Below are 12,902 nucleotides of genomic sequence, written 5' to 3' on the forward strand. Positions count from 1 at the left end.
CCAAAAACCATCAGAAAGCACAGCTAGATGTACTAGACTTCCTGTAATAAATGCAAACAACGCTTGACAGGGCTTAGCTGTGTCTCAAAATGGGAAAACATATTTATAGAGTTTGGGGCTCTGGGTGATTGTAAGGTGGGGAAATGGTTGGGCCTGGGCAGAGTTTCTGACATAACAGGAGTGGATTGAAGGGGAGTGGGGTGAGACGTTTGAAGAGAGCCCTGAAGAGCAAGCTGTCGGCCCCAAAGCGAGTAGCTGACACTTTTGTTTGGGTTTTTGGGGTTGTTCCCCATGTTGTTTAACACACAGACAGGAAAGTATGCCTGATCCCAGTATTGTTTAACACAGAGACAAGAAATTACATATTGATTTTTAATCTTACAGGATTTTAATGAAATTAGTGACTGTGTAATTGACACCCTTTCCTACATCTCCTTGGAAATCTTTGGTAAAATTCACCTTGCTCACTAATGCTTTGTGAAACACTTTCTTTGGTATCTGTAAGTAAACATGACACCTTGTTTCCAGGTCAGTGTAGTGATCAGAGATAACTTTGTAGCCTACGTACCCATAGGACCATTCTAACAAGAATGAAAAGGTTACACAGGAGACATGAAGATAGACCAAAGGGCTCTGGAAACCAGACAGATGGATTTAAACCAAGAATATTTTAATAGTAATGGCAGACTAAGGGGAATCATTAAAAAAAAAAAAAAAAAAAAGTATAGGCCAGGCAGTGGTGGCTCACGCCTGTGATTAGAACACTTTGGGAAGCCAAGGCAGGCGGATCACTTGAGGTCAAGAGTGTCAGGCCTCTGAGCCCAAGCGAAGCCATCATATCCCCGTGACCTGAACGTATACATCCAGATGGCCTGAAGCAACTGAAGATCCACAAAAGAAGTGAAAATAAAAAAAAGAAAAAGAAAATAGCCTTAACTGATAACATTCCACCATTGTAATTTGTTTCTGCCCCACCGTAACTGATCAATGTACTTTGTGATCTCCCCCATCTTTAAGAAGCTTCTTTGTAATTCTCCCCACCCTTGAGAATGTACTTTGTGAGATTCACCCCTTGCCCGCAAAACATTGCTCCTAACTCCACCGCCTATCCCAAAACCTATAGGAACTCATGATAATCCCATCACCCTTTGTGGACTCCTTTTTCAGACTCAGCCTGCCTGCACCTAGGTGAAATAAACGGCCTTGTTGCTCACACAAAGCCTGTTGGTGGTCTTCACACGGATGCGTGAGACAAGGAGTTCAAGACCAGCTTGGCCAACATGGTAAAACACTGTCTCTACTAAAAATACAAAAATTAGCCAGGCGTGGTGGCTCCTGCCTGTAGTCCCAGCTACTCAGGAGGCTGAGGCAGGAAAATTGCTTGAACCCAGGAGGTGGAGGTTGCAGTGAGCCGAGATCGTGCCACTGTACTACAGTCTGGGCAACACAGCAAGACTCCTTCTTTTTTTTTTGTTTGTTTGTTTGTTTGTTTGTTTTCTTTTTTTTTTGAGACAGAGTCTCGCACTGTCGCCCAGGGTGGAGTGCAGTGGCGCGATCTCGGCTCACTGCAAGCTCCGCCTCCTGGGTTCACGCCATTCTCCTGCCTCAGCCTCCCAAGTAGCTGGGACTACAGGTGCCCGCCACCACGCCCGGCTAATTTTTTTGTATTTTTAGTAGAGATGGGGTTTCACCGTGTTAGCCAAGATGGTCTCGATCTCCTGACCTCGTGATCCACCCGCCTCGGCCTCCCAAAGTGCTGGGATTACAGGCGTGAGCCACCGCGCCCGGCCAGCAAGACTCCTTCTAAAAAAAAAAAAGTGTCTACATAACGTCTTCAGCTTGGGATAGAGAGGGAAGAGGAAGAAGCCAATTGAAAGGCTGTCACACAAGGTAAACAAGCCTTGAATAAGGACATTCACAAAGTTAGTTGTAAAGAGCGCAGATACAAACTAAGAATCACAAGCCAACAAGCCACAGAATTTACAGTAGGCCAAATATGAGTTATCAGATGCAAAGAAGAGTCGAAGAAAACTCTAAATTTTCAAGCCTTTGATCGGGAAAATAATGATATTTTTGAGAATGAGGAACATAAGACAAAATATTGAGAGAAGGAAGAATGCAGTTTGGGCAGTTTGGGTTCGTCCAGGCACTGAGAGATCTAAGTGATACCTCTGGAAATGATATAGGAATTCAGAAGAAAGTACTTAGCCAGATAATGAGGGTACAGGGGTCCTTGGTAAGGTTTTCCTTTTAATGAAAAGCAGCCCCTAAATCATTTTCTTTTCTAACAAAGGCAGCCTGTAAAATGAAGCTGCAGACATAGACAGGCAAGCTGGAAGTTTGCACAGGTGAATGCCAGCAACTGTGCCAATAGGAAAAGGCTACCTGTGACTAGGCATGATCAAAATGGCAGTTCCATTGGCCCTTCTCTTTGCCAGCCACATGTACAGTAAGGAGCAGACAAGATGGCTCTGGCCAAAGGGAAAGCCCATTTGCATAATAAGATTAGGGTGTAAATGTCACACCTGGTCAAACCAATCTGTGGGCCGTATGTAAATCAGACACCGCCTCCTCAAGCCTACCTATAAATCTGCAGTGGTCCCCTGCAGGCTGGCTTTTCCCTTTCAGACGCCTCTCTCACAAGAGAAAGAGCTGCTCTCCTCTCTCCTTTCATCTGCCTACTAAACTTTCTGCTCCCTAACCCACCTGCATGTGTCCGCGTCCTTAATCTTGGCATGATATGACGGACCCCTAGTATTTACCCCAGACAAGGATGCTGCTTCAGAAGGTAGTTAGGGATGTGGGTGTGATGCTTTGGTGAAATGACAGAAGAGAGATTACAGCAACTGCTGCATCTCAAGTGCATCCGACAGTCCAGACCTTGTGCTGCCTGGTCTCACAGGTGAGATCTCTAGCGGCCTTGCGATGGCAGGAAGAGTAGGCAGGCACAGTCCTCTCTAGGAGAAAATCTGGCAGACATGCATACTTCACAAACACGCAACACAAGAAGGAACTGTGAAAACACGTCTATACTTTTCCCAAGGGCACCTTTTGTCCCTGCACAGTGGGGCTCTCCTGGGCTGCGGGAAGTGTACCCGTGTCCATCTCATTCCCTGTCTTTCCTCCCTTCTGTTCTACCCTTGCCGAGGCCCAGTTTCTCCTGCCCTGTTTCTCCCAACACGTGCTGCCAGCTGGGGCCTCCGGGACCCATGTCCCTGGTTCCATGCTGAAGCCAGCTCCTTGGAGCTGGGGTACCCATCTATCTCAGGAAACACCAGGGGTCTTTTAGACTTTTCTTAGTGAAGTAGTCACAACCCAAGAAATACCTTTCTCTGGTTAATTCTGAAGGATTCCTAGCATGCTTTGTTGTGATTGAAAAATTCTTTTCTTTACAAAGGGTAAGGAAGAAGGATAGCAGAGGGTAGGAAAAGTTGAGACTAGAAAACTTGTTTTCCCAGTGATGAAATAATCCTTCCCCCAAATGATTTTATTCTTAGGGGCTCTTAAATTTCATTCTGTAAAAAAGAAAGTTCGAGCAACCTAGCCTGTGAGAAAGAGGAGAAATCCGCAGACCAGAAGAACAACTGGCCAGAGAAAAGTGATGTCAGAAAGCAGCATGCTGGAGGAGCAGCTCCAGCAGAAGCCCTGGAGAAAAAGGGGAGATTCAAAATCACTGGACTTGACAATGAGGAGAGAGATTATGACCTTCAAAAAAGCAGCATCAGCAGAAAGGAGTGGTCACGCTTTGCTCAGTGCAAGTTACCCAGAAATCATCCTCTCTAATCCTGTACTTCCTGACATCGCTTTCCCAACTTTTTATAAATACTCATATGTCAGACTCCTCCAATTCCATTGGTTAACTCAAGAAAGCAGAAGAAAACTTTATGTGAGTAATAAAACTGTGGGTTTGGTGATACTCGTGATCATTTGTAAAACCACATGTTTTAACACGCACACAGAAAATTCACTTTCAAAAAACAGTTGTTGCCAATTTTCTGTTCTCTGTTACAAAGTGGCTCCAGGTTGAGTTTCCAAAGCCTACATATTTGTGGCTGACTTTCTGGAAAAATGCTAACAATGAACTCCACATCCAGCCTTGTCTCAAGCAGATTTCTCTTGGCCGCAATTATGAGGAGGTGTATGAATCGGTCCATACCCTAAACATCCATGCTATTCTCCGTTTTTGTATCCTTATCAGAAAACTAAACCACATCCTCCAGCTAGTGTTTGTTTTTAAACCAAGCGGAGTTTCTGGCATCCTTGTTTAAGGTACTGAAATTTTGTGCAGATATCTTTACCACATGCTTTGAACTTCACCCATCAGTCATGATTAAATGCTCTCAATTCCCACACCCCTGTGTTCATGTATGCTTTCATTTGCAGATAGATAGAGAGATAAAGATATATATAGAGAGATATACACAGATATATATACAGATATATCTATCATATATATAAAACTATATATATAATTTGAAGTTGGTCATGATTTTAGGTACTTTCATTCATCTAATTATATTACTAGAAGCTCAATCCTAGGAATATTTGCCAATTAATACTTTCAAAGTTGAATCCCACAGCCAAATGAATTAGTGTTATAAGATGGTACCGTTTCAGTCAATAAACCTTACATTTAATGTAACATGCAAAACGTTTTCCAAACCACCAACCATTCCCAGACTGTTTGAAATACAAATACGTCCACAGTAGCATGGCCTAGATGATTTCTTATGTCCGTCGGACTAAGCAATTTCATAAAGATAGCTGATTTTTAACAGACATATTTCAAGTTCAATAATGCAAACAGATGAGTCAAACAAAAGCAGTATTAGTGTTAGTATCATTCAAGGTTCTTTAGAGAAAAAATTAAGAGGATGTGTGTGTGTGTGTGTGTGTGTGAATATAAATACATATACATATAAATGTATATGTACACATTTTTCAGAGAATTACTTCAAGGAATTGTCTTGTGTGACTGTGGGAGTTGGCAGGACTGAAATACTTAGGGCGGGGGACAGGATAGAAACCCTACCAAGATTTCTACTTTATAGTCTTGGGGCAAAGTTTCTTCTTCCCCCCAAGAAGCCTCAGTTTTTGCTCTCAGGCCTTCAATGGATTGGTTGAGGCCCACCTGTATTATCAAGGCTAATCTCTTTCACTTAAAGTCAGTTGATTGCAGATATTAACCACATCTACAAAAGACTCTCACAGCAACCTCTAGATTAATGTTTGATTAAATAACTTAATACGATAGCCTAGCAAAAGTGACACATAAACTCAACATCAAAGTTGACTATCACAGTGTGGCAGTCCTTATGAATACAGAATGTAGTTCCAATATCAGCAAAGTCTAAATCAGATTGGGACGATGTTGCAAAGATATTGAAGGCATAGCTCCTTTTGTGCAAGAGAAGATCATCTAATGAGATAAACTGACAGTCATGGAAAATTGCATAAACATGCATATGCTACAACCACACAAGCTGAAGAGAGACATCTCTGTAAGGCCAAAACCCAACACCAATTAATTCATTGATTTTAGGCCTCTGTACACTTGTGCTATCAAAACAAAAATCATTTGTCTTAAGAAAACCATGCCATTACTAAAAAGTAAAAAAATAACAGATGCTACCCAGGTTGTGAAGAAAAGGGAATGCTTATACACTGCTGGTGGGAATGTAAATTAGTTCAGCCATTGTGGAAAGCACTCTGGCGATTTCTTAAAGAACTTAAAACAGAACTACCATTCCACCCAGCAATCCCATTATTGGGTGTACACCCAGAGGAATAGAAAACATTCTACCACAAAGACACACATACACATATGTTCATTGCAGCACTACTCATAATAGCAAAGAAAAAGAATCAACCTCAATGCTCAGTGGTAGACTGGATTTTTAAAACGTGGTACACACATGCCATGGAATACTATACAGCCATGAAAAGGGATGAGATCATGTCCTTTGCAGCAACATGGATAGAGCTGGAGGCCATTGTCCTAAGCAAACTAACGCAGGAACAGAAAGCTAAATATTGCATGTTCTCACTTATAAGTGAGAGCTAAACATTGAATACATATGGACACAAAAAGGGGAACACAAACACCAGAGTCTACTTGATGGTGGAGGGTCGGGGGAGGGTGAGGATCGAAAAACTCCCTATTGGGTACTATGCTTATTACCTAGGTGGCAAAATAATCTGTACATTAAACCTCTGCAACATGAATTTACCTATGTAACAAACCTGAATATGTACCCCTGAACCTAAAATAAAATAAATGAAAACCATACCACATTAAAGAAACAATGTTATCTTAGGGAATGAGGTCTCAAATTATACAAATTTTAATTTTGCCCAGGATATGTAATAGTTTTCTGTTGTCAAGGTGATTACTTTTTTTTCTTTTTCTTTTTAAATCCTTTTTTTTTTTTTTTTTTTTTGAGACAGAGTCTTGCTGTCAACCAGGCTGGCGTCTAGTGGCAACATCTTGGCTTACTGCAACCTCCACCTCCCAGGCTCAAGCGAGTCTCCTGCCTCTGCCTCCCGAGTAACTGGGATTACAGGTGTGAGCCACCACATCCAGCTAATTTTTGTATTTTTAGTAGAGATGGGGTTTCGCCATGTTGGCCAGGCTGGCCTCGCACTCCTGGCCTCAAGTGATCCACCCACCTTGGCCTCCCAAAGTCCTGGGATTACAGGCATGAGTCACCACGCCCAGCCATGATTACTCTTTTATCTTGACAGTATTATATAAAATAACTATGAAGCCACCTCATGAATATTCTACCCAGCTTCCTTAAAGCTTTATCATATAAAAGAGCTATCATTAAGGAAATGAAAAAGATGAAGGACAAGGAAGTTGCTATTATGAGCGGAATCACTTTTATCCTAGTGGCCATACTTCTTTTACATCCTGGTTTCACTTCTTTTTTGTCCCTTTACATTTTAAAAAAGAAACTACCATTAGAAAACCAGAACTATCAAAATATCAAATCTCTTGTTTTGAGCTTTGTGACAGTTAATTTTCCTGTCAACTTGGCTAGGCTACGGTGCCCAGTTGTTTGGTTAAACACTAGTCTAGATGTTGCTGTCAAGGTATTTATGGATCTGGTTAACATGGAAATCAGTAGACTTTTAGTAAAACACAATACCTTTCATGATGTGATGGGCCTCATCTGATCAGTTGGAGGCCTTAAAAGCAAAGACTGAGGTTTCTCTTAGCTAAATTTCCTACCAGTCTGCCCTACCAATTTTGGAGTTGTCACTCTCCAGAATCATGTAAGCCAATTCCAGTCAATCAATCAATAGATAAATGTATGTACACATGTATATATGTATATGTGTGTGCATATGTATGCATGTGTGATATGGTTTGGCTATGTCCCCACTCAAATCTCATCTTGAATTCCCACTGTGTTGTGAGAGGGAGCCATTGGGAGGTGATTGAGTCATGGGGGCAAGTGTTTCCTGTGCTGTTCTCATGACAGTGAGTCAGTCTCATGAGATCTTATACAGCAGCATGAAAATGGACTAATACAGTGTTTGTACTGTTTCTCTGGGAACATTGACTCACTGACTAATGCAAGCTTTTTTTTTTTTTTTTTTGGTTTGCTTATAAATATTTTAGACAAGAGATACAACTTATTGTAACAAAAAAATCTTTTATATACCTGTGTGTTGGTCTGTTCTCACTCTACTAATAAAGACATAACCTAGACTGGGTAATTTATAAAGGAAAGAGGTTTAATGGACTCACAGTTCCACATGGCTGGAGAGGCCTCACAATCATGATGGAAGGCAAAGGGGAAGCAAAGATGTGTCTTACATGGAAGCGGGCAAGAGAGCTTGTTGGGGAACTCCCTTTTATAAAACCATCAGTTCTCTTGAGACTTATTCACTGTCACCAGAATGGCACAGGGAAAACCTGCCCCCATGATTCAATTATCTCCACCTGGCCTCGCCCTTGACATGTGGGGATTATTACAATTCAAGGTGAGATTTGGGTGGGGACACAGCCAAACCATATGAGCTTGTTTTACCAGTAACTAAATAACTTATTTCAATGGTATGAGATCATCTTAAGTTTATTTTTTCAAAATATATGTATCTTTTATTTGGAATCTGATTATAAAAATAAATTGCAAAACATAATGATACTGAATAGTTATTGGATGATACCAAGAAATGTGTTAATATTTTTACATGAAACAATGGTTTGCAGTTATTTTATCAAAAGGAGAGTAATCTTTTGAAATATATATTTGGTACCTTTATGGATAAAGTGATAGAAAATTGAAGTCTTTCTATGGAATTGCTTTTGGCATTTGTGTTTTTAGTCACTCTTTTCACTTACATTTATTTATTACACTTACACTTATTTATTACACTTACATTTCACTTACATTTATGTTTATTTTTATAAAAATAAAACAGATGGCCAGGCGCGGTGGCTCACGCCTGTAACCCCAGCACTTCGGGAGGCCGAGGCAGGTGGATCACCTGAGGTCAAAAGTTCCTGACCAGCCTGACCAATACGGTGAAACCCCATCTCTACTAAAAATACAAAAATTAGCCGGGCGTCATGGAGCGTGCCTGTAATCCCAGCCATTCGGAAAGCTGAGGCAGGAGAATCGCTGGAATCCAAGAGGTGGAGGTTGCAGTGAGCCAAGATTGTGCCATTGCACTCCAGCCTGGGCAACAAGAGCAAAACTCCATCTCAAAATAAATAATAAATAAATAAATAGATAAATAAGACAGATAAGATTTGCTACAAGAAAATTTATTTCAATAGTGTGGCTACATCCTATTTAATTTCATGTTGTATATTTTTAAGGACAAGAGAAGGAAAAGGAAAAAAAGTTCACTGAATGCTTCCTATGTGCCAGGCTCTGTGTAGGTTATCTTTTAATTCTCAGAGCAGGAGTGGTGGATGGTATTTTAGTCATTTTACAGTGGGGAAAATAGTGGTGATGGAAGTGAGTATCAGTGAGGATAACAGACTGCTTCAACTTAGCTTAAAAGTGGAGAGATGGACGTTCTTCCACGAGAGTCGTCGGGGTTTCCTGCTTCAACAGTGCTTGGACGGAACCCGGCGCTCGTCCCCCACCCCGGCCGGCTGCCCATAGCCAGCCCTCCGTCACCTCCTCACCGCGCCCTCGGACTGCCCCAAGGCCCCCGCCGCCGCTCCAGCGCTGCGCAGTCACCACCGCCGCCGCCGCCGCCGCCTCTCCTTAGTCGCCGCCATGACGACCGCGTCCACCTCGCAGGTGCGCCAGGACTACCACCAGGACTAAAGGCCGCCATCAACCGCCAGATCAACCTGGAGCTCTACGCCTCCTGCGTTTACCTGTCCATGTCTTACTACTTTGACCGCGATGATGTGGCTTTGAAGAACTTTGCCAAATACTTTCTTCACCAATCTCATGAGGAGAGGGAACATGCTGAGAAACTGATGAAGCTGCAGAACCAAGGAGGTGGCCGAATCTTCCTTTAGGATATCAAGAAACCGGACTGTGATGACTGGGAGAGCGGGCTGAATGCGATGGAGTGTGCATTACATTTGGAAAAAAATGTGAATCAGTCACTACTGGAACTCCACAAACTGGCCACTGACAAAAATGACCCCCATTTGTGTGACTTCATTGAGACACATTACCTGAATGAGCAGGTCAAAGCCATCAAAGAATTGGGTGACCACATGACCAACTTGCGCAAGATGGGAGCACCCGAATCTGGCTTGGCAGAATATCTCTTTGACAAGCACACCCTGGGAGACAGTGATAATGAAAGCTAAGCCTCAGGCTAATTTCCCCATAGCCGTGGGGTGACTTCCCTGGTCACCAAGGCAGTGCATGCATGTTGGAGTTTCCTTTACCTTTTCTATAAGTTGTACCAAAACATCCACTTAAGTTTTTTGATTTGTACCATTCCTTCACATAAAGAAATTTGGTACCAAAAAAAAAAAAAGTGAAGAGACAGGAGTCTCTCTCCAATACCTATATATACCCCTTCCCATTGTAGTGAACTACATCCCTCGGAATAAGGAGGTTACATTATTATTGAGTGGCAAGCCAAAACAATCATTTCACAGAATCCTTCATGCCAAATTAGATATCTATGCATGACACAGAACCTAGAAAGACTTGGGTTGTGTTTCAAAGAAAACTTCCCCCAAAAGAAAATGAAGATGATTCTATATTCATGCCATTTATAGCCACAGTAGATCATGATATCATCTTTTCTGAAGGATTTTTTTAAAATCACAAACGCAGACAAGATCAGAAAAATGTACATATTGCATTTTATGAATGCAAGAAAGTGGACATATTGAGCAACTCTGTTATGAATGAATTGGATATATGATCTTATAGAGGGGGTTATACTTAAAAGTTTATGTTTTCTAACAAATATGTGACCACATATTCAGTGTAACCACTATTATCATTTGAACCTGAGGTCACCTTAAGGTTTAACCTGAGAGGAATGGCATGTATTTTGTGTTTGCGTGTGACGCGACACTCTGTCACCCAGGCTGGAGTGCAGTGGCTCAATCTCGGCTCACTGCAGCGTCAACCTTCCAGGCTCATGCAATCCTCCTGCCTCAGCCTCCTGAGTAGCAGGGACTACGGTCATGCACCACCACAACCGGCTAATTTTGGGGGTTTTTGTTTGTTTGTTTTGTTTTGTTTTGTTTTTTGGTAGAGACGGAGTCTCACTATATTGCCTAGGCCGGCCTCAAACTCCTGGGCGAAAGTGATCCTTCCACCTCGGCCTCCCAAAGTGCTGGGATTACAGGTGTGAGCCACCGTGCCCGGCTGGCATGCATTTATTTCACTTTGCCCCTTCAGGGAGCCACTTCACTGATCATTCTTAGACTGCAGTTGGCATGACTGGATACACTCTGTTCTCCTTCCAAACACTGCTTCCTTAGCACTCAAGGCTTTTTAGGTAGTGGACACTGGCCAGTCTAAATGGATTCCAGGTGTTCAGCGTGGAAACTGTATGCCTCTTCCTGGAAAGGATAAAGATTTGCTGTGGTTAACTTGGAAACCAAAGTAAGAGGGTGATTTGGGGCTGTCACCTGTGATGCTTAGGATCATTCTGTTATTATGCTTTCTTAGTTTCCACTCCTGTGGAGCCATTCAATCAATTGGCACTCGGCTAATTAACAATCTGAAAATTACCATGGTTAAGGAACAGAGGAAAAGTACAGCAGACATTTAATTATGTGAACATTAGTCTCTGGTTAGACTGCTTTATTGATAAAATTTGCTGAAATGGGTAAGATTTTCCCGTTGCTAGGGCAACCTGCCTACAGGAATAACCAATCTATACATCATTCCAGCAAGCAGTCTTCGCAATTTAATAAAAGAAAAAATAAATGTAGCTACAGAGCCACATCGGAGAGAAGACACAAAATAAAATACAGAAGGGAAAATGATAATGCTTAAGATGGTGGGTGTTTGGTTTGAAGATTGGAGTGAAACATGGCTACCTTCCCAAAAGAAGGCCAACTCTAGGAAGGATACAGAAGAAGTAAGATATAAGCAGCATATGGTCTTTCCCCTTCTGTCATCTTATTTTTTTACCACTTCCCCTTGCTCTCTCCTTTCCATCCTCATTGGACTTCTGGCCGTTTCTCAAATGTGCTGTGCGACCTCCCACCTCACTCCATATTTCCTCATTTGTCTGCTTGGTAACCTCTCCCTAGAAACACACATGGTTCCCTCTCTCTCATATCCTACCCTCCTCTTATCAGAGCATCCTTTCCTGACCATTATTTATGAAGTAGCCCCCTGCCACACCCACCACTGTCCTTGACTATCACTTTATAATACTTTCTTTTTTTCTCCAGAGCATTTTTCTCCATGTGATATTACATATGCATTTGCTGTTTATTCTCAGTTTCCCTTGCTGGAATGGAAGCTGTAGTAAGATTAAGATTGTTTTGGTCATTGCTCTGCCTTCAGCATCCTGAACAGTGTCTTGTTATTTGTGTGCACAGATTATTATTTGCTAATATATGAAGTTCGGCTTCTAATTTTTTTAATTAAAAAAATAAAAATAGAGACGAGGTCCCACTATGTTGCCCAGGCTGGTCTCAAACTCCTGGGCTCAAGGAATCCTCCCTCCTCGGACTCCCAAAGTACTGGAATTACAGGGGTGAGCTACTGCATCCAGCCTGCTCCCAATCTTTAAAAATCTAGTTAGAAAAAAAAAAATCCAGTTAGGGAAATAAAACCAATATATGTAAAGCAAGCATAAAGTGTTAATATGATACAAATCAACAAGACAAAAACATACCCAAAAGCAGTGGCAATGGGATACAGAATGGGTTAGAAGAGAAAAGAAAAAGCATTCTTAGGGAAATAGGACTTTGGTCACTAGCAGAAAAATCCTTCTAAAACATCACGTGTGTCCTACCAGTCCTGAGCTAGATATTGCCTATTGATTCTTCACAGGGGCTAGAAGTATGGAGACCACATTTCACAGACGCCCATGCCGGCTTGGTTCCAGCCGAGGATCTGCCAACAGGAGGCTCTTGTGCAAGGCTAGAAGGTAGAAGGAGAGTACACATCTTTCCTTTTGAAGCCTTAGTGGTATCTAAGCAGTTGGAAGCAGGTTTCTGTAGCTCCTGACCTCTGAAAACCACACTCTCCTTTCCACTCCTCCAACCCTTCTAACAATTGTAATTTAATTCTGTTGTAAATCTAAATCTAATCTAAATCTAATGTAAATTATAATCTAATTCTCCATATTAAATACCTCTTTGCTGGAAATATCTTAAGTGTTTTTTCTTTTTCGTTTCCTGACTTAATCTAAGCTGAGAACCAGCTACTTCTTAGCGTATTTATTCTTTAATTCATATTCTCAATTAAATACGACTTGAATTTATATTCTTT

The 12,902-nt window shown here is 41.7% G+C and overlaps 1 pseudogene; it reads left to right on the forward strand.

Annotated features, from left to right (window-relative positions):
- The first annotated feature begins 2,116 nt into the window (after positions 1-2,116).
- LOC101147589 (ferritin heavy chain-like) lies at positions 2,117-9,933 on the forward strand (annotated as a pseudogene).
- Positions 9,934-12,902: the final 2,969 nt, after the last annotated feature.

This window comes from Gorilla gorilla, chromosome 19 (assembly GCF_029281585.2).
Source record: "Gorilla gorilla gorilla isolate KB3781 chromosome 19, NHGRI_mGorGor1-v2.1_pri, whole genome shotgun sequence".
Taxonomy (NCBI): domain Eukaryota; kingdom Metazoa; phylum Chordata; class Mammalia; order Primates; family Hominidae; genus Gorilla; species Gorilla gorilla.